Source organism: Lacerta agilis, chromosome 1 (genome assembly GCF_009819535.1).
Source record: "Lacerta agilis isolate rLacAgi1 chromosome 1, rLacAgi1.pri, whole genome shotgun sequence".
NCBI classification, from domain to species: Eukaryota; Metazoa; Chordata; class Lepidosauria; order Squamata; family Lacertidae; genus Lacerta; species Lacerta agilis.
The window spans coordinates 3,568,798-3,591,670 of NC_046312.1; the positions used below are offsets into that span (position 1 = coordinate 3,568,798).

The following is a 22,873-nucleotide window of genomic DNA, read 5'->3' on the forward strand; positions in this document are numbered from 1 at the left end:
GGTTTCTCCCCTGTGTGAGTCCGTTGATGTATTCTTAGTGTTCCACTCTCAGTGAAGCTCTTTCCACACTCAATGCATTTAAATGGTTTCTCCCCTGTGTGAGTCCGTTGATGGTTTCTAAGGTGTGCTTTCCTACTGAAGCTCTTTCCACACTCGATACATTCAAATGGTTTCTCCCCCATGTGACTCCGTTGATGGTTTCTAAGGTATCCACTCCGACTGAAGCTCTTTCCACACTCGATACATTCAAATGGTTTCTCCCCCGTGTGACTCCGTTGATGGTTTCTAAGGGTTCCACTCTGACTGAAGCTCTTCCCACACTCCATGCATTGAAATGGTTTCTCCCCTGTGTGAGTCCGTTGATGAATTCTAAGTTGTCCACTATGAGTGAAGCTCTTCCCACATTCCATGCATTCAGATGGTTTCTCCCCAGTGTGAGTCCGTTGATGTATTCTAAGGTTTCCATTCCGACTGAAGCTTTTCCCACACTCCATACATTGAAATGGTTTCACCCCAGTGTGAGTCCGTTGATGGTCTCTAAGGTGTCCACTCTGACGGAAGCTCTTTCCACATTCCATACATTTAAATGGTTTCTCTTCTGTGTGAGTCCGTTGATGTATTCCAAGTGTTCCACTGTCAGTGAAGCTCTTTCCACACTCCATGTATTTAAATGGTTTCTCCCCTGGGTGAATCCGTTGATGAATTCTAAGGTTTCCACTAGTAATGAAGCTCTTTCCACACTCCATGCATTTAAATGGTTTTCCCCCTGAGTCAGTCCGTTGATGAATTCTAAGTGTTCCACTGTCAGTGAAGCTCTTTCCACACTCCATGTATTTAAATGGTTTCTTCAATATTCCCATTGAACATGGCCCCCCAGAATTCTGACTGCCTTCTCCATTTTCTGCTTCGGAGGGCGAAGGGGGGAGGAAATCCTATTTGTTTTCTAGGAAGAGAAGAAAGGAATATTACACACATCCATTATCACCTGCTCTTATTTTAACATCTCATACATTATCTCCTGTCCTTCGTATGTTCCAAATTTTTAGGAAAGGCACTTGAAATAATGTTAAATAATGGCAATGCATTTTCAGCCTTTCATAACCCTTAATCAGCGTTAGTGAAGAAGCATTATCTTAGAATACGGTTTTACTGTGGGATTTACTTTTTATAAAAAGTGGTTTCTCACAGGAAAGGGAGCTGCTCTGTGTCCATGAACCTGCCCACTATTCATCTATGTCCTAAGTTCATCATGAAGTCCTTCATCCTCTGCACAATAATCCTCAACCTGTAAAATAATTAAAAATTACTGGGAAATGATTTATTTATTTATTTCAATATAATTTTTATTAGTTTTAACCTATTACATATCTAAAAAACAAAAAAAACAAACAAGAAAACAAATATACAAACAAGAAACACAGAAATCTTAATAAAACTATCTTATTTTCTTAACATTGTGGGTTGACTTCCTCACGTCCTCTCTTCCTGCGTTCTTTGTATATCATCTTTGGTAATTTCTTTTCATCATTAAAATCATCTTATTGTTAATTAACTTTAACATCTTTTCTTATCTAAAATCCTTATCATACATTCTAACAATAATAAACCTTAAATCTAACTTCAAAAAATTACTGGGAAATGATTTATAATGAAATGAAGAAAATGTTTAAAATAATCTTTGTTAAAAACCCAGAAGCTTTTTTATTAGGCATTACATGACAAGGATTACCAGGGGAGATGAAGAATTTATTTATGTATGCCACAACAGCAGCCAGGACCCTAGTGGCACAACTTTGGAAAGATGACAAGACACCAACAAAGGAAGACTGGCAAGCCAAAATGATGGACTATGCAGAAATGGCAAAACTTTCAGGAAGGTTAAGAGATAAAGAAAACAGAGAATTGAAAAAAGACTGGAATCCTTTTATACGGTACCTACAGATATGTTGTTGCAGGGTTTGAATAAACACCTGCAATTAAGAAAAAGAATGTAAAGATATTAAAATAAACTAGAAAGAGGAATACAAGAATATCTACAATATAAGCAGAAGGAGTAAATGTGTCAAAAAACCAGAAGGGGAAACTGGGGGAAGGGGGGAATATGAGGGATGAATTGTCTTTTTTCATTATGTGATTCCATTATGATGATTGAATATAAAATTGTAAAACTTAATTTAAAACTTGTTTTAAAAAACCCCCAGAATTCTGACTGTTTCCGCGTGGAAAATAAAGTCCTGTTTGGGTTTCAAGGAAGAGAACAAAGGAATATGAAACACATAAAGTTCAGTTAGAACGTCTCCTATTTTAACATCTTGTAAATTCTCCCATGTCCTCCCCCTGGCATAAGATCATAGAAATGGAGAGTTGGAAGGGACCCTGGGGGCCATCTAGTCCCAACCCCCTGCAATGCAGAAATGTCTATGAACATGCCTTCTACTTGTCTGGTTCATAGTTCCTTATGACATAGTTCATCCTCTGCATACTCATCCTCCACTGCATACTCATCCTCCTCCTCATTCAACCTCTATGTTTTTATTAATCACTTGCACAGTTCATTGGGCTCAGGCAAGAGAATGTTCTTGGATCTAGACCTCCATCTGTCAGCCTTGTTGGGGCGAGTGAGTGTTCATTCTTCCCATAACTAAATGAAAGTTTTTGAAAGGGAACCCGGGGGAATTGGGGGCCACCTGCTTGGGGGTGGGGGTCCTCACTAGGATTTTCGATGGGCTTTTCCATCTCTCGGCCCCCCAGGAAAGAGAAAGGGGAGTTTGGTGCTGCTGCTGCTGCTGCTGCCAAGGAGACCTTGCAAGGCAAACCCTGCCGGTGTTGGGGCCCCGCTTCCCACCTGGATCCGGGCCCCTTTCGATGGGCACCAGGGAGGGAGGGAGGGAGGGCGCTTTCTTGGGGGGCGGGGGTCTCTTTGCCCTCCCCTCCCCCTCTTTACCTCTTGGTCCTCTCTGGTCCTCCGCCTCCCTGGCTCCAGATTATCCCGCTTTCTTCACGTGCAATAGAAAGGGCTGGGAGGGGGGGCACATTTGGCAGCGTCACTTCCGGTTCCTTTTGGGACGCGCTTGCCCCTAGAGCTACGTCCGCAGAGCTGCCACTTCCTGTGTTGGGATGGGAATCGGACGGGACGGCGCTGCCTTTGGCTTCGTGCTCTTGGGGCTCCATGGGGACTTTCCCCCCCTCCTTCCTCCCCCCCCCAGCAGGGGGTCCAGATGGCTGCGGGAGGTGCATCATGTCTGGGGGTGATCTGAGTTTGTGGGGAGAGAAGGACGTGCTTTCCCTCCCCCCCAATCTAGGAACAGGGCGGTTGGGAGGGGAGAGGATGGGGAGCAAGGAAGGCTCTCCCCCCCCCCAACTTCCTTCTTAGGATCGGGAGAGTGGGGGAGGGGCTGATCCAGGGAAGCCAAGTGGGGTGTCCTCCCCCGCCCCGCCCCCCCATGTTTGCCTTGCAAGGTCCTCCCTCTGGGGGTGGGAAGAGACAGGTGGGCTGCCTGTGACAGGGGGGGAAGGGTAGAAAAAGAGGGGAGGGGGCGAGGCCGTGCCATCAGGGAGGGGTCTCCTCCCTGTGAGACCCCTCAGCTGCGCCCCCCATAAGGAACCCTCCCCCAGAAAGCAGGAACAACAACAGAGCCCCATATAATATTAGAAGGGCTCTCCCCCAAAGTTAAAGGGGATTTGTTCCTGCGCTTGTCATGTTAACGTGATGGATTTGGCAGGGTGGGCCTACCTGCCCCCACCCAATATTTTATTCACATTGGCCCCCCACCCAGAGGTGTAGGAAGGTCAGGTGCATTTTTTTGTCACCCCAACAGATTTTTTATATATATTTTTTACACAGGGTACCCCAAAGTTGTTGAACTTTTTCTTTAGAGAAGGTTGCACAGAGTTTTTTTAGCTTGGCGGCGGCAGCACTGATTACATTTCTCTGGCAGATCAGCCCTAGAACAATTTGCTACTTCTGCTGAAATGTTATCTTATTTTTCATCTCTTAGCTGAATGGCATATTCTGTACCAAATTTTATTCTAATTACATCTTACATTTAATTAATTTCCATATTGTTATTTCTTAACCTTTACTCTTGTTTTGTGAATTGTGTTTACTCAAACCCTGCTAGTGTTAGCCGCTTTGAGACTCCTTCGGGTAGTGAAAAGCAGGATATCAAATCCAAACTCTTCTTCTTCTTCTTCAATCAGAAGGATGGTAGTTCACATCGGTCCCTGCTCCTGCCAACCTAGCAGTTAGAAAACATGTCAAAGTGCAAGTAGATAAATAGGTACTGCTCCGGCGGGAAGGTAAACATCGTTTCCATGTGCTGCTCTGGTTTGCCAGAAGCTGCTTGGTCATGCCGGCCACATGACCTGGAAGCTGTACGCTGGCTCCCTCGGCCAATAAAGTGAGATGAGCGCCGCAACCCCAGAGTCGGACACGACTGGACCTAACGGTCAGGGGTCCCTTTACCCTTTGCCCTGGAATAAGCTTCTCGCCATCATTTTGCTCTGCTTCTTAACTCCAGCAATATGGAGTGTGTGCAAAGAAAGATTAGAGGCTCCTACCTTGTTTCATCTGCTCTAACATGCTGCTCTAACATCGAGTATTTGGGACAGCTCTGCTGCTGCTGCTGCTGCTGCTGCTTCCCAAAAGGGGGCAAGAGAATTTGCCGCCCTCTGCCCTACAGCAAACCTACCTTTCAGTATAGGGTTGGTAGAAAGCAGACGCAAGGACGGTGGGCTCAAGATTTAGGTCATAATATACAATTTGAAGATTGGGAAAGGATGTGGAAGGCGACTTTAAAATTTACAGACTGTATTTTATTTCTCTTGGGAGAAAAGCAATGACAAACCTAGACAGCACCTTAAAAAGCAAAGACATCACCTTGCCGACAAAGGTCCGTATAGTTAAAGCTATAGTTTTCCCAGTAGTAATGTATGGAAGTGAGAGCTGGACCATAAAGAATTGATGCTTTTGAATTATGGTGATGGAGGAGACTCTTGAGAGTCCTATGGACTGCAAAAAGATCAAACCTATCCATCCTTAAAGAAATCAGCCATGAATGCTCACTGTAAGGACAGATCCTGAAGCTGAGGCTCCAATATTTTGGCCACCTCATGAGAAGAGAAGACTCCCTAGAAAAGACCCTGATGTTGGGAAAGATGGAGGGCACAAGGAGAAGGGGGCGACAGAGGACGAGATGGTTGGACAGTTCTGGAAGCGACTAGCATGAGTTTGGCCAAACTGCGAGAGGCAGTGGAGGATAGGGGTGCCTGGCGTGCTCTGGTCCATGGAGTCACGAAGAGTCGGACACGACTGAACAACTGAACAACAACAACATTTTATTGACAGAGAATTATATGAAAATGATGTATAGATGGTACATTACACCAGAGAAAGTGGCTAAAATGTATAAGACGGGATCAAAAACTTGTTGGAGATGTAAAGAAAAAGATGGTACATTTTATCATATGTGGTGGGAATGCAAAAAGGTCAGAAATTATTGAGAAACTAGTGGTTTAAGCCCGTTAAGTTAACGGGCGCTAGTACATATATGTGGACTTCAACAGACAACAACGGTGGAGCCAGCCAAGGCAAGAGAGAGCAGACAGGCAGGCAGAGGAATCGCCTGCTTTAGCGGGAGGTCGGGGGGGTGGTGGAGAGGCAAGAAGCGGTTTCCCTGCTTTAGCAAAGAAGCCGCTGCTTGCCCGCCCCGCCCCCCGCCAAAACCTGCTTTAGCGGGAGGTGGGGGGGCAAAGACATCACCTTGCCGACAAAGGTCCGTATAGCTAAAGCTATGGTTTTCTCAGTAGTAATGTACGCAAGTGAGAGCTGGACCATAAAGAAGGCTGATCGCCGAAGAATTGATGCTTTTGAATTATGGTGCTGGAGGAGACTCTTGAGAGTCCCGTGGACTGCAAGAAGATCAAACCTATCCATTCTCAAAGAAATCAGCCCTGAGTGCTCACTAGAAGGACAGATCCTGAAGTTGAGGCTCCAGTACTTTGGCCACCTCATGAGAAGAGAAGACTCCCTAGAAAAGACCCTGATGTTGGGAAAGATGGAGGGCACAAGGAGAAGGGAACGACAGAGGATAAGATGGTTGGACAGTGTTCTCGAAGCTACTGACATGAGTTTGGCCAAACTGCGAGAGGCAGTGAAGGATAGGCGTGCCTGGCGTGCTCTGGTCCATGGGGTCACGAAGAGTCGGACACGACTGAACGACTGAACAACAAGGGGGGGTGGAGAGGCAATAAGCGGTTTCCCTGCTTTAGCAAAGAAGCCGCTGCTTGCCCACCCCGCCCCCCGCCAAAACCTGCTTTAGCGGGAGGTGGGGGGGTGGAGAGGCAAGAAGCGGTTTCCCTGCTAAGCCGCTGCTTGCCCGCCCCACCCCCGCCCCCCGCCAAAGCCTGCTTTAGCGGGAGCCGGAGGCTGGGGCGACGCAACATCCTCCGGTGCGTGGCCAGGCGAGTCTCGGCACCAGCGGCAGCGTGGCCTCCCTTCTTGGCCTCCCCTCGGCCTCTGGAGCCCTGGCGTTCCATTTCAACGCCCTGCTTCAACTGCCGCTGCTGCTGGCGGCCCCATCTCTCTCCATCCAATCCCTGTGTCCCTGGGGCACATGCGCAGTAGCGCAAACCCAGAGACACACGGACTGGACGCAGAGACACTTGCATTTTATATATATAGATGATATATAATGAATGGGGGGGGGGTGTTTAAAAAGACTTAGGTTAAGAAACCAGAAGCATTCCTCCGTGGGATTTTAGATCAAGAAATAAGAAAGGACAACTGGAAATTAGTTATGTATGCAACAACAGCAGGAAGAATTCTACTAGGACAAGCTTGGAAGACAGAAGAAACCCCAACGGAAGAACAGTGGCAAGAGAAACTCATGGAATATGCAGAATTAGCAAAATTAACAGATAAATTGCATGAAAGGGACAACAAAGAATTTAAAAGAGAATGGGAACCACTTACAATATATATGAAGAGACAACATGAAGAGTTGGACTTATTGGCAGGGTCTGAGTAAACATTCACAAATGATGATGATGATGATGATGATGATGATGATGATGATAGATGTAAATGTATTGGGAATTAATTGGGGAAATAATACGCAGGATGAATAAACTGACAGTAAAACAAAGTGGAAGTATGAGGAAAGTCCAGGGGAGGGGGGGGGACAGGGAAAAATGGGAAATTGTTTCAGAGATATTTCATAAAGGATGTATATATCAAAAAACCCAATAAAAACTATTTTTTTTAAAAAAAGAGAAAGAAACCAGAGCATCAAGGGCGAATGTGGGGCCCAATCCAAAACCACAGCCATCCTCTTGCACTAGGAGAAGTAAAGATTTGCAGTAGGAGTTGCGAAGTAACTAATGTATCATCAAGCACAAATGTGTAGGTGTTTTAACTGGTTTTTAAAATTGTACCTTTGTAAACTGTTTAGACAGTGTTGCAGTCATGCAGTATATTAGTAGTTTAAATAGATGCAAATGTAACAAATAAATCAATCACTCCTGGCTGAGACCCAACACCATCCTCTCCAATTTTCTACATTCAAAAGGCAGAACAAAAAGTTTGCCACATGGCAAGGTAAGATGCCCCTCTCTGAAGAGGTAGTGGCATTAGTCTGTTGCAGCAAAAATAGCATAGAGTCCTTTTAGAATTGTTTTCTTTGAATGACTAGGATTGTACTTATATCAAAATCCATTCATACTCTGCTTAGAGATATTCAACTGTAGAGGTTTGGAGCTTTTAGAGTTAACAAGCTCAACCGGTTGTCCCACCCACAGGAGGAAGAGCGTCACCGGATGCTCTGTGTACTGTTGTACTGTGTAATGTGATACTTTCTGTTTCTGTTGTCCGGAGAACGGAGAGAAGGGAGAAGCCACCAACATGGCTTGCGACTCTCCCGGAATGTAATGATTTATGCCTTGTAAAATAAAGCTTCTAGATTAGAAAGAAGCCGGACTCTGTTGTCTGTAATATGCTGGCATACACAACCCCGCTGCGTGAGAGAAGATAAGAGAAGATAACTCTGCTGAATAGCACAGGAGACGGCAGCAAGGAGAACGTACAGGAGAGGTACGTGCGCTGAAGGAAGCGTGCCGGGCTCCAAGGTGTACTAAGGTTGGTTTGAAGTGTTTCCAACAATCAAAAACACTTCAGGTTATGGATCCAAGCTTTTCCCGATTCTGGACTGATTCTGGAGCAGTTCCAAGGATCCAGAACGTGTGTGCCAAGCTGAGAAGTGCCTCCCTGGTTTGGACTGTGATGGAGCATCCAGGGAAGTTTGCTTTGCCAGCAGGAGCATTCAGCAGTCTGCTGAATGGCTCAGAAGCCTAAAACCTGCTGCCAGAGGTTGGAAGGCAGCAGGGAAGCCCAGATTGAGGTGTGCCCAAGCAGTGTACCCTCTCTGGTGAAACCCCCATCTGTGGAGCCGGGTAAGAAGCTACAGATTCGTAAGTACGCTACCCCTGGGCAAGATGGAGGGAGTCATAGCATTCCCAGCAAGGAGGAGGGAAGCTTTTGTTTGCAAGCACCTCCAGCCTCACAGCTTCAATGCAGAGGGCTGTTCCCTGAGAGCGTTGATGTTTTGGCCAACGCCTGTGAGGAGGAAGGTCTGGCCAGTGCTTGTGAAGCCTGGAAGAAGACCCTAGCCCAGTTTCATGGGCTGAGGGACTGGCTGTAGTGGCTTTGGAAAGCTCGCCCCCAGCTCGGCTTATGGCTGTTGAGAAGCAACAGTGCCATGGAAAGCAGGAGGGGGGCCAGATCGCCGTGGGCTTTGCTCCCAGAAGAGGGGGGGCTGTTTCCAAGTCTGAAGCCAGTGTAAAAAGTTTTTACTGTGGAGCTGTGTTTTGTCACGTCGCCTGCACCTGGTCTTTTGTTGACGTGCATGGCTGAAGATAAGGGCAAGGCCGTTTCTCACAGCCATCAGGTCACGTGCCCAGCTGAGTGAGAAGGACGGAGCCAAGATAAGCCCTACTGTTGTGATGCAGTCACCGAGGCAACGCTGAGAGAGGCCAACCCTGGTGGGCTGCGTGTGATGGTTGTCGTCGTCGTCGTTGTTCCTCCTGGTGGACTTGTGAGGAACTGCGAGTCTCCTTCTACAGAGCAGTTCAACGTATTGGCTGCTGCAGTCGAGAGGCAGTTTCTGACTGTTGGAGGCAAGAAAAGGCTTGACTTTTTGCTAACAGTCAAGGGACAGATCCAAGGGACAGAACTGGCGTTTTCTGTGGCTGTTGACATAACTCTGTATTGTTTGTTTATGTCAAACCTTCTGTCCAATGTTTTTGCTGTTTGTTTTGTGCTTATCACCTGTTCTGATTGCAGGGGCCAGAAGATGCTTCTACGCATGGAATGCAGCCAGGACGGGCTGTTTGCTGTCGAGGGGCCTCAAGCAAGAACAGGGGGAGGTGGCGCTGATGGAATGCTTGCTCAGCGCACCAGTGTGCCCGTGCACCACTTACGTTTGTGTCAGTGGTACCAAAGGCTGGCAAGTCGCCACTGGGACAGTGTGCTGAAGCAGCCTGAGTTCTCTGAAGGGTGCAAGTTAAGGGCATGTAACAGCTTTCTTGATTGCAGGGTTTGCAAGGTCGAGGAGTCGACATCCTGCTACCCCACGTCTGAAAGGGAAACCACGCGTCCCTTTTCCCTGGTTCATGTGGCTGTTTCTGAAGGGATGCCAGAAGCTAACCTGGGGGGAGCGTGTTGTTCTGAGTGTTTGGCTGATGCTTTCTCTCACCACATGTGGTCTGCGTTGCTCAAGGAGGCAACTGAGGCAGCACCACTGGTTGCAGTGGAACAGCAGGTTTCTACTGGAGTAGGCTGTTCCCAGGTCCTCAGTGAGAGGGGGAGTAAGCACAGTGTGACTAACCTGCTTTCTTCACAGGTATGTGGTCTTGCAGAGAGGCAGCAAAGGATGCTGCATGCTGCCACTGAAGACATGCTCTTGGATGCAGAGCTTCCTCAAGGGTTCTGGGTGGAACTGGGTGGTACCAAGGTTCCGAAAGTGTTTTTCTGTGGGTGCGAACCCAGCTTGCATAGCTGGAGGTTAGTTAACCCAGATAGTGACCAGACCCAGGTTCTAGTCAGCAGGAGTGCTGAATTTTGTGAGCAGAATGGATTGGAACACATCCCTAGAAGCCCTGATGTTTTGGATGGTCCTGTCAGTGCTGGACAGGATGCGCCACCTGCTGGTGGTGATGGTCCAGGTGGATCAGCCCCAAGAGGGGGTATTGCTGTGGTTTTGGCAACTGCTGGTGGCTCGGGCCAAGTTCCCGGCCATCACCAGGGTGCAGCGCAGCTAGGGGTGACTCCAAGGCAGCAGCCTGGGAGTGCACCCGCAACTCCTATGTCACGGACTAGGAGGCAGGCCACGCTTGGCGACTCTTTGTGTGGCAACTCTTCTCCAGGAGAGCCTGGCGCAGGTCTCGTCCCGGAGCAAGAGCAGGGTTCTTTGGGAGTGAAGCAGGAGCCCAAAGGCGCGCCAACGTCATCCTTGGGTGGTTCAGTTAGGATGCACGGGCGCAGCAAGTCTGTAGGTCAGATGCCTGACGTCAAGGACGTGCAGGTGGAATCCAGTGCAACTGGAGCAGAGGGAGAATCTGAAGTGGTATCACAGCAGTCTGCACGATCCACTGAAGGGATTCTGCCCGAAAGGTTCACGGCCACTAGCGTGAGTGCTTGTTTGGTTCAGTGTGAACCGGAGAGCCTCGTGAAGGTTCAATGGGTATCTCAAGGTGAGGCCCAGAAATGGCATGATGCCATGGTAGAGCAGGTAAGCTCAATGAGGTCTTTGGGTGTGTGCACAACCACGACGCTGTCAGAAGGTCGTTGGGTGTACAGACTCAAGACGGCAGCAACTGGCGAGTTGCAGTGCGAGGCTAGGTCAGTAGCCAGAGGTTTCACTCAGGAGGAGGGGGTCCATTGTTCCGAGGTACTGGATGCGCCCTCTCTCAGAAGCGAAACCACGTGCATGCTGTTAGCGGTCGCGACTCAAAGCAGCTTTGAGGCAAGCCACTTTGGTTTGGATGCCTGTTTGGATTCCAACCTGGATGAGGAGAGGTACGAGGTACCTCCGCCAGGGTTCGAAGGCAACAGGCCGAATCAAGTGTGGAGTTTGCAAGAGGCAATCACTGGCTTGAAGGAGTCAGCCAGAGATTGGTCCTCAGGCGTGCAAGAAGCTTTGAGAAAGCTAGGTGTCAGCCAGAGTTGTGCTGATAGCTGCCTGTTTCTGGCAGGAGTAAGTCCAGAGCAGGAGCTAGTTCTGCAGTCCAGTGCGGACATGCTTTACCTGGTGGAGACCAGGGGACAGGTGCAATGGTTCGCAGAGAAGCTTGGTCAGTCTTTCCAGCTCAGGAACCTAAGCCCTGTTGGTGTTTACCTAGGTGTGCAGGTAGACAGAGCCGAAGATGGTAGTGTCTTGCTCAATCAGACTGGCAAGGTAGTGCAGTTGTTGAAGAAGTTCAGAGTGTCTGAATGTGCTAGTGTCAGAACACCCATGGAGACGTGTCTAGGTGAGGACAGTCAGACCGGGGAACGCTCTGAGTTCGAGAGCCCCGAGGTGTTTAGGTCAGCTCCTGGGAGGCTGTTGTTTCCTTCACAGTTGAGCAAAAACTGACATAGCAGTTGCTGTGGATCTGTTCAGCAAGGTGGCTGCAAATCCCAGCATGCATGCCTGGAATGGCATGGTGAGAGTGCTCCAGAGTTTGCAGGAGACTTAGGAGTTTTGCCCGGAGTTGTCAGCTACCGGTGAGCCCCAGCTCACGTGCTGGTGCAACAGCGGTTGGGCAAATTCCAAGGACAGGAAATCTGTGTCTGAAATGGTTGTACAGTGTGGAAGAGCTCTAGGCGGGCTGAAGTCCCGGTGCCAGAGCCTCATTGCTCGTTCTCGTGCAGAAGCCAGGTACAGTGCGTTGTCAGTGCTTTGCAGGGAACTGGAGTTCTATAGGTGTTTGGTCCAAGAGATCTGCGTTCAGAGTTGCCTGCCCGTGATGGTTTGAGAGGACAACCAACTCTGTTTGTTGGTGGCAGAGTCTGGACAAGTCAAGGCCAGACCCAAACACCTAGACGTTCTCTTTCGAGACGTGTGCGTTCAGACCGGCTTGGAGAAGCTGAAGTACTGTCCTGGTCAGGTGAACCAGAAGGTTGGGTTCACGAAGCCCCTGAACTTCCAACGTCAATGGGAGTTCTGTGAGGGTTTGTGTGAGGTAAGCTGCAAGCTTACAACGCCCCTGTGTGCGGGACAAGAGGGGGTGTAGAGGTTTGGAGCTTTTAGAGTTAACAAGCTCAACCGGTTGTCCCACCCACAGGAGGAAGAGCGTCACCGGATGCTCTGTGTACTGTTGTACTGTGTAATGTGATACTTTCTGTTTCTGTTGTCCGGAGAACGGAGAGAAGGGAGAAGCCACCAACATGGCTTGCGACTCTCCCGGAATGTAATGATTTATGCCTTGTAAAATAAAGCTTCTAGATTAGAAAGAAGCCGGACTCTGTTGTCTGTAATATGCTGGCATACACAACCCCGCTGCGTGAGAGAAGATAAGAGAAGATAACTCTGCTGAATAGCACAGGAGACGGCAGCAAGGAGAACGTACAGGAGAGGTACGTGCGCTGAAGGAAGCGTGCCGGGCTCCAAGGTGTACTAAGGTTGGTTTGAAGTGTTTCCAACAATCAAAAACACTTCATCAACAAACCTGATTCCCTTGTATGATGTCAAGTCCAGTGAAGAACAAAATAAACCTGAAATTTCTCTGCTGAATTCATTCTTCCACCCTGTCATTGTTTGTATCATGATACTTTGTTCAGCACCATAAATTCCCAAATTTTCCTCTTCCATTGGTTGGCTGAAGATGACTTAGGCATTTTCCATGTCTTTGCAATCAATATACAAGCTGCTACGCCATATGAATAGCCGAAATCCATACTCTACTCTGTGGCTGATGTTTTACAAATCCCAGAAGCATCATTAATGCCTTCAGTTGCAGTTGACAACCAACACACACACACACACACACACACACACACACACACACACAGAGAGAGAGAGAGAGAGAGAGAGAGATACTGTACAGATAGATTTGGATTCCCTCCCACAATTCTTTAATTAAGCAACAGTGCCACCATATATGGGGGGGGGGGTGTTTTCATACATTTCCTCTCCCTAAACCCTAAACAAAAAATAACCTTTGCTATTTTCACTTTGTCTTCAAAGATAGCCAGTGTGTTTTGTAGGCAGCTTTGAGCTCTGAAAGGATTTTGACATTTATTACATTTGTATTTGAATTTTATTATCTCCCCACACCACCTCACCATCAGGTACATCTGTGTATGAACTACATATATAAATCAGAACGTTGTTTGTCTGGTCATTGATCCAGACACCTCTTACAGTTTGCTGTTGTTTAGTCGTTTAGTCGTGTCCGACTCTTTGTGACCCCAGGGACCAGAGCACGCCAGGCACTCCTGTCTTCCACTGCCTCCCGCAGTTTGGTCAGACTCATGTTAGTACCTTCGAGAACACTGTCCAGCCATCTCGTCCTCTTTCGTCCCCTTCTCCTTGTGCCCTCAATCTAGATCAAGGGAAGTAATAGTACCAATGTATTCCGCTCTGGTCAGACCTCAACAGGAATACTGTGTCCAGTTCTGGGCACCACAGTTCAAGAAAGATACTGACAAGCTGGAACGTGTCCAGAGGAGAGCAACCAAAATGGTTTGATGGTGTTTCCTGCACAAGGGCCATCCAGTCCAACCCCCTGCCAAGCAAGAAACACCATCAAAGCATTCCTGGCAGATGGCTGTCAAGCCCTCCGCTTAAAGACCTCCAAAGAAGGAGACTCCACCACACTCCTGGCAGCAAATTCCACTGTCAAACAGCTCTTACTGTCAGGAAGTTCTTCCTAATGTTTAGGTGAAATCTTCTTTCTTGTAGTTTGAATCCATTGCCCCGTGTCCACTTCTCTGGAGCAGCAGAAAACAACCTTTCTCCCTCCTCTAGATGACATCCTTTTATATATTTGAACATGGCTATCATATCACCCCTAACCTTCTCTTCTCCAGGCTCAACATACCCAGCTCCCTAAGCCGTTTCCTCATAAGGCATCGTTTCCAGGCCTTGGGCCATTTTGGTTTGCCCTCCTCTGGACACGTTCCAGCTTGTCAGTTCCTTCTGAACTGTGGTGCCCAGAACTGGACACAGTATTCCAGGTGAGGTCTGACCAGAGCGGAATACAGTGGTACTATTACTTCCTTTGATCTAGACGCTATACTCCTTTTGATGCAGCCCAGAATTGCATTGGCTTTTTTTAGCCGCCGCATCACACTGTTGACTCATGTCAAGTTTATGGTCTACCAAGACTCTAGATCCTTTTCACATGCACTGCTCTCAAGCGTGGTGTAAGTCTTAAGCAGAGGTTGGGTGGTCATTTGTCGGGAATTCTTTAGTTGTGGGTCCTGCATTGCAGGGGGTGGGCTAGATGACCCTTGGGGGGTCCCTTACATATCTATGACACATTTGAAGCTTTCCCACTGAAACATACCCCCAGACTCCCCCAAACCATCAATTCTGGGTAAGACTGCTGTCAGCACAGGTGATATAAAACAGCTTTTTGCAGGTGGATGGAAATTGTAGTCTAAAAGCATCTGGAAGGCACCTCCTGGGATTTACACTTTTCTCTACAAAAAACCCCCAATACAAGTTGAAGTCTGCTCACACAGTGTTGGGATCTATCCTTCATCAACTGCAATCTTCAGCTCCAAACCATTGAAATCGATGAGAAATCAACCATGGGTTTTCAGCTGCCTAAACTGCATAAGAGAGTGCTATATTTTGGGCGGTTGTCTAGCTTTGCATTCTGTGTGCTTCTTTGTCATCTGTTTTATCCTTAAAAACAATAACACTGTTTTCTCCTTCAAATTACTATAACTTCTGGCATCCTTCCTAAAATAAAATCACCACTGTGAATGATGAGGGTGTTATACAATGCCGCCCCCTGTGGGTGGCAATTGGAAGTGCTTGCTGGAAATCTCACAGCTCAGTGCTGTTGTTGCAATCCGTCTGTCTCGGGAAACAATGGAGTGTGCCTCTGGGGGTGAAGTTAAACTGCAAAAAGGGAGGGGGTGGCCAAACGTGCTTTGAATGTGGTGTAGTGGTTAAGAGTGGTGGCCTCGTAATCTGGTGAACAGGGTTCGCGTCCCCGCTCCTCCACATGCAGCTGCTGGGTGACCTTGGGCTAGTCACACTTCTCTGAAGCCTCTCCAGCCCCACTCACCTCACAGAGTGTTGTTGTGGGGGAGGAAGGGAAAGGAGAATGTTAGCCTCTTTGAGACTCCTTCGGGTAGTGATAAAGCGGGATATCAAATCCAAACTCTTCTTCTTCCTCCTCTTCTTCTTCTTCAGATATACTGAAAAAGAAGTCACCAGGCCCTGGTGGGAGGGTGGGGTGGAGTATTTCTCAGACGGGTCGTAGGAGATGGGTGATTGGCTCCATGGGTATGGTAAACCTGTTGATGACTGTTAACGGCTGCAATTAGTCCTATAGGAAAAAGCAAGGGAGATATTGGATTCTTGAGAGCCAGTGTGGTGTAGTGGTTAAGAGTGGTGGACTCGTAATCTGGTGAACCGGGTTCGCTTCCCCGCTCCTCCACATGCAGCTGCTGGGTGACCTTGGGCTAGTCACACTTCTCTGAAGTCTCTCAGCCCCACTCGCCCCACAGAGTGTTTGTTGTGGGGGAGGAAGGGAAAAGCAGATTGTTAGCCGCTTTGAGACTCCTTCGGGTAGGGATAAAGCGGGGTTGTTGTTGTTGTTGTTGTTGTTCAGTCGTTCAGTCGTGTCCGACTCTTCGTGACCCCATGGACCAGAGCACGCCAGACACGCCTATCCTTCACTGCCTCTCACAGTTTGGCCAAACTCATGTTAGTAGCTTCGAGAACTCTGTTCAACCATTTCGTCCTCTGTCGTCCCCTTCTCCTTGTGCCCTCCATCTTTCCCAACATCAGGGTCTTTTTCCAGGGAGTCTTCTCTTCTCATGAGGTGGCCAAAGTACTGGAGCCTCAACTTCAGGATCTGTCCTTCCAGTGAGCACTCAGGGCTGATTTCTTTAAGAATGGATAGGTTTGATCTTTTTGCAGTCCATGGGACTCTCAAGAGTCTCCTCCAGCACCATAATTCAAAAGCATCAAATCCAAACTCTTCTTCTTCTTCTCTTCTTTCTTCTTCTTCTTCTTCTCTTCTCTTCTTCTTTCTTTTTCAATGTGAGGTATGTACACGGCGGTCCTCTTAGTGACTTCATGGAGGAGAGACTTTTTGATGGTTACAATCCAGGATGGCTCTGCCCTACCCATACAGCTGGAGCCAGCGATGCTCCTGAATGCCAGGTCCTGCTTGCAGGTTGCTCTGGTCGACCCCTGTGAGAACAGGATGCTGGACCAAATGGACCCCCACCCCCTTGGCCTGATCCAGCAGGCTCTACCGGTAATTATGTTCTTATGTTCTCTGGCTCACCTGCTTGCCTTCTGCGCTACACCAGTCATCTTGCTTCCAGCCAGCGTTGCTCTTACAATCTGAAGACCATCTCCACCCCCCGCATAATTTCTATTAAATTTTCTGTTTTACATTTTAGAATATTCATTTAAACAACCTTAAAATATCAATGACTTCCCTTCTTCTCTTTCCATGGTTCGTTTTGCATAACATAAATCCCTGCATATTTTATATAAACTAAACCATTCAGTATTCCATTATTCCATCCATCAAAACTTATTTACACTGTTGAACTTACCTTAATGTTGCCAACATTTTTAAGTGTACACAATTTATCCAGTATATTCAATAAACATTTTCCAATCTTCTTCAAATGTACAGTAATACCTCTGCGAACGTCCGCCTTGTTGACTGTGCATATTCCATCAGTTTAAGTTGCCATTCTTCTTTAGCTGGGACCTTACTCGTTTTCCATTTTTGGGCTAACAAAACATGGGCAGCAGTATTGGCATACATAAATAACCCTTTTTGACACCTGGGAATTTCCAACTGAATTATCCCCAACACAAAGAACTCTGTGGGGTTGTTTTTTTTTTTGTTTTTTTTTTGAAATGTACTTTTAATCCCCCCCCAATTCATTATGGATTATTTCCCAATACTCTTTGTGATGTTTGGAGCTTTGAGGGTTAAAGAAGCTCAACAGTTCGCTCCTCCCACAGGGATGAGGATGTGTCACAACATCCGGGTTATCTGCTGTATGCGATGTCTTTGTGATTTATGTGACGCACCGTTTATTTCCGAGTCAGTCCTACTTTCACTTTTGAGAGGACCGGAGAGGCCGGGGATGGCTTCTCAATCTCCGGGAAAGTGGCTATGATTTATATGCTTGTAAATAAAGCTTACTTGCTTTAATCAAGCCAGACTTTGTGGGAGTTTAATTGCTGGCACGAAAGGCACACATACCGTTGCGCAAGAAGAAGAAGTTAGAAGTTTGAAGAAACACTCTGCTAAAGCACTGGAGAAGCAGGGGAACGCAGAGGAAGCGTTGTTGGACACCACTCCAAGTGCTAAACTGGTTTTAAGGCTTTTCCAGTTAAAACCAAAAGCCGCACACTCTTTTAACCTTTTACAAGTCCACCACATGTGAAAGAACGTTCCTTCCACCTCTTTGCATCTCCAGCACTTATCTCTAACCACCACATTGCACCCACTGCCGCTGACCTATCGCTCAACATTCAAAAAACCAAAGTGCTGCGCCAAAAAGTACAAAATAACCCCTCTGCAGCACCACAAATCCAAGTCAATGGTGTAACGTTGGAAAGTGTCGATCACATCTCCTACCTGGGCAGTTATCTTTCCACAAGGGCCAACATTGATGCTGAAATCCAGCACCAGAGGTGTATTTTTCCTTAACAAACCACAATACCCCAGGAGGAAGCAGATGCCTGGCATGCTTCAGCCCTGGAGGATGCTCATTATCCCTGCTGCAAGTGGGCAGGCAGAGAGTGGAAAATGCACAGGTCGGGAGGCCCCCTGGAGACCACCAAGGTGTTTGACGATGGGAAACAAACAGAGCGGCACAGCCTCAGGGAAGTAGGGAGAAGCTTCTGAAACAGAGCATGGCAAACGGAGACCAAATGTGATGGAACATTTTGCCTCTTTAACTCTGCCTCTACCTCCACTGCCTTGCAGGAGAAGAAAAGGCTAAGGAAGAAACCCTACACAAATCCGGAGAGGAGTCCCTAAGGTGGTTGGGTGGCAGCACCTTGTATGCCTCTTTCTGGCAACTGCTGAAGCCAAGCTGGTGCCTAATGTATTGCTTGCTTTCCTTTGGACCACATCTGTCAGGAATGAGCCAGCTCCAAGCGAATGTTTGCAGCCGGCTGCAAAAAGCAGCCAGGAACAGAGAGGCTGTGATTTCACTCAGGCAGAGGAGAGCCGACAGCTGCAGGCTTTGCCTCCTCCCGACCTTGAACGGCAGGATGATAATGCTGTAGCTGAGAGCAGGCTGGAACACAGCCAAAGCTCTCAGGAAGCACAAAAAGGTGAGAACTGTCTCAGAGAGAAAGCCTCTCAGAACAAGAAGAGGGTGGAGCTGATCCATGAAGTCCGAGGAGTCGGTAAATGGGAGGGCTGCTAGACAGGAAGCAAAACAAGAGACGTAAGGGTCGTAAGTTCAATATCTTCTGTCAACACCAGAAGGAGGCTTCAGAAGGGTCATCTTGAGTGATAATGCCGATGGCTGTGTTAGAGCTGTCCAAAGCTATCTGGTTTGTTTGTTTGTTTGTTTTTGCAATAAACCCTCCTTTTTCATTACCTTTGCTTACTGTGTTATCAAGCTAGGAACCTGGACTCCTGACAACATCAGTATTGACATCTGGGCAGCCCAGGACCTCCAGACACACTGCCCTGACTTTGGTGCTGCTAACGCAGCTGTCTGATTTCACCCCTGGAGGTGCACTCCATTGATTCTCAAGACGGACGGAGGCCAACAATGAAGCTAGTTGCTGCTGTTGTCTTCTGCTTGAACAGGAAAGAGCCCAGCAAAGTGTTTGGGTGTTTTCTTATTCTTAAGTATATTTTATACTTCGGCACAATAGCTTATAACATTCTGAACACAGGTTCCCTTTTTCTTGGGGGATCATTTGGAGGAGCTTGAACCGAGCTGTGAACTGAACAGGAAACAAACTAGTTTGTTTTTTTTTTATAAAAGGGACAAGGCACAACCTGGAATTATTTCTCTAATTTATCATAAAAAATATACAGCACCACAGCAGCTTACAAAACAATATAAAAACATAAAACCAGACAATACAATCACAGAAAGTTAAAAGCTAGCTAAAACCAGAAAGAAATTAAAAACAAACATTGATAGACCATTGTGGGGGCATAGGCCTGGCAGAATAGAAAAGTTTTCAGCAAGTGTTTAAAAGTTGACACAGAAAGCACCCACTGAATCTCTAGTGGCAGGGTGTTCCGATGACACTAAAGGCTCATTTTCTCATTATTGTCAAACAAGCCTCACCAACTTGGGCAACAACCAAAAACACCCTCCTGCAGATTATCTCAGTGATCAAACTGGGATATAAGGATCCCAGCTGTATTCTGCTCAGGGCTTTGTAAAACCAATACTATAACCTAGAACCCGGCTTGGTAGCAGACAAGCAACCAGACAGTGCAGCTGTTTTAACAATGGTGTCACATGTCCCCGACCAGAAGCGCCCGTCAGCAATCTGGCCGCAGCATTCTGCACCAGCTGGTTCTTCCAAACAAGACCCAAGGGCAGCCCCACATAGAGGCCATTACAGTAATCTAGCCTTGGGGTGACAAATGCATGGACTTCAGTGGTCAGGCTATCCCTGCCCAAGAATGGCCATAGTTGCTGAGCCAGACGAAGCTGGTAAAAGGTAAAGTTAGCTCCTCTTTTGAAAGGAACTTTCCAAGCTCAGTTTAAAGGTGCCGTGATCCACTTCCAACTGCACAAACCTGAATTTCAGGTATGTGGCTGAATCCCTCCTGCAAAATAATGATAGTCTCTAGAGGCAGCCAAAGATGTCTTCACCTCCTCTCTAGCTGAGGGTTTGCGTGGCATTTCATAGAATCATAGAGTTGGAAGAGACCCAAGGGCTATCTAGTCCAACCCCCTGCCAAGCAGGAAACACCATCAAAGCATTCCTGACAGATGGCTGTCAAGCCTCTGCTTAAAGACCTCCAAAGAAGGAGACTCCACCACACTCCTTGCAAAATTCCAAAGTCAACAGCTCTTACTGTCACGAAGTTCTTCCTAATGTTTAGGTGGAATCTTCTTTCTTGTAGTTTGAATCTATTGCCCCGTGTCCGCTTTCTGGAGCAGCAGAGAACAACCTTTCTCCCTCTATAGGACATCCTTTTATATATTTGAACATGGCTATCATATCCCCCTTAACCTTCTCTTCTCCAGGCTAAACATACCCAGCTCCCTAAGCCGTTCCTCATAAGGCATCGTTTCCAGGCCTTTGACCATTTTGGTTGCCCTCCTCTGGACACGTTCCAGCTTGTCAGTATCCTTCTTGAACTGTGGTGCCCAGAACTGGACAGTATTCCAGGTGAGGTCTGACCAGAGCAGAATATAGTGGTACTATTACTTCCCTTGATCTAGATGCTATACTCCTATTGATGCAGCCCAGAATTGCATTGGCTTTTTAGCTGCTGCATCACACTGTTGACTCATGTCAAGTTTGTGGTCTACCAAGACTCCTCGATCATTTTCACATGTACTGCTCTCAAGCCAGGTGTCACCCATCCTATATTTGTGCCTTTCATTTTTTTGCCGAAGTGTAGTACTTACATTTCTCCCTGTTAAAATTCATCTTGTTTGCTTTGGCCCAGTTCTCTAATCTGTTAAGGTCATTTTGAAGTGTGATCCTGTCCTCTGGGGTATTAGCCACCCCTCCCAATTTGGTATCATCTGCAAACTTGATCAGGATGTCCTCAAGCCCATCATCCAAGTCATTGATAAGATGTTGAATAAGACTGGGCCCAAGACAGAACCCTGTGGCACCCACTAGTCACTTCTCTCCAGGATGAAGAGAGCCATTGATGAGCACCCTTTGGGTTCGGTCAGTCAGCCAGTTACAAATCCACTGAATGGCAGCATTGTCTAACCCGCATTTTACCAGCTTCTTTACAAGAATATCATGGGGCACCTTCTCATTTCTCACCCCAACACGCAATTTTTTCTGCTGAGCTTCCTCCATGTGCACCTTCTATCAACTGATGTTGCATCATGTAAGTAGGAGTTACTGACAAAATAGAGGCAGTAGATCACTTCTTGCTGCAATGTGAGAGACAGCATGTGTTGTCTGCAAGGACTTGGGGGGGAAGGTGTAACAGTTTGATGTTCTCCACCTATCAAGGCTCCAGGCAAATCACCCTTATTGGCTTAGGGATTATCCTCCTCCCAGGCAAAATGCAATAACTCACATGTTGGCAGAATTCCCAGGCCTAAGGTGCTTATGGGGAATATTCCTATACAGTACGAGACTTGCTCTGTGGTTTCTGTTCTGCAATCTTTTTGAAACAGTCTTTGCCAATTTGATGCCCTCCAATTGTTTTGAAATCTCTACGTGGGACAAGAAGCTATAGTTAGAACTGGATATGGAACAACTGATTGGTTCAAAATTGGGAAAGGAGTACAACAAGGCTGTATATTGTCTCCCTGCTTGTTTAATTTATATGCAGAATTCATCATGCGAAAGGCTGGACTGGATGAATCCCAAACCGGAATTAAGATTGCAGGAAGAAATATCAACAACCTCAGATATGCTGATGACACAACCTTGATGGCAGAAAGTGAGGAGGAATTAAAGAACCTTTTAATGAGGGTGAAAGAGGAGAGCGCAAAATATGGTCTGAAGCTCAACATCAAAAAATCTTAAGATTTAGTGTCAGGAGTATAACGTATTCCTGGACACCGCAGAGTTAGACGCAGACCTTTCTGGAAGCTTCTGGCTGTTGTGTAATTGACTGGACAGCACAACGCAGGAACTCAGCAACTCACTGGATAACTATATACAGTATTTATTGATTGAAGCAACTAGTTTCCATAAGTTACTATTTACAGACTTTACAAAATAAAAGAAACAAAACATAAAATCTTTTCCTATCTGTCTCTCTACACTGACCACGTTCTCAACACCAACCACACACTAACCACACTAACCACAAAGCTCTCACACAGAGCTCGGTCTTTAGGAACTCATTGACCAATCACAGGCCGTTACTAAGGCTCTCAGAGAGAGCAGATCTGGGCTTTCTGCCAACTAGTTAATTGCTTGGAGATAGACAGCTGCATTTCTGCACGTAGGCAACTCTGAAATCTCTAACAAAACAAAACAAAACAAAAAACACTGGTCCCATCATCTCCTGGCAAATAGAAGGGGAAGAAATGGAGGCAGTGAGAGATTTTACTTTCTTGGGTTCCATGATCACTGTAGATGGCGACAGCAGTCACGAAATTAGAAGACGCCTGCATCTTGGGAGAAAAGCAATGACAAACCTAGACAGCATCTTAAAAAGCAGAGACATCACCTTGCCGACAAAGGTCCGTATAGTTAAAGCTATGGTTTTCCCAGTAGTAATGTACGGAAATGAGAGCTGGACCATAAAGAAGACTGATTGCCGAAGAATTGATGCTTTTGAAGAGACTTTTAAGAGTCCCATGGACTGCAAGAAGATCAGACCTATCCATTCTTAAAGAAATCAGCCCTGAGTGCTCACTGGAAGGGCAGATCCTGAAGCTGAGGCTCCAATACTTTGGCCACCTCATGAGAAGAGAAGACCCCCTAGAAAAGACCCTGATGCTGGGAAAGATGGAGGGCACAAGGAGAAGGGGACGGCAGAGGAT

The 22,873-nt window shown here is 47.0% G+C and overlaps 1 long non-coding RNA gene across 1 annotated transcript; it reads right to left on the bottom strand.

The window, feature by feature from the left end:
* Nucleotides 1-813: 813 nt before the first annotated feature.
* LOC117053725 lies at nucleotides 814-2,997 on the bottom strand. Its single transcript, XR_004427441.1, has 2 exons — nucleotides 2,945-2,997; nucleotides 814-943 (listed from the first exon to the last, which is right to left on the bottom strand). It is a non-coding gene; the product is annotated as an uncharacterized LOC117053725 (long non-coding RNA).
* Nucleotides 2,998-22,873: the final 19,876 nt, after the last annotated feature.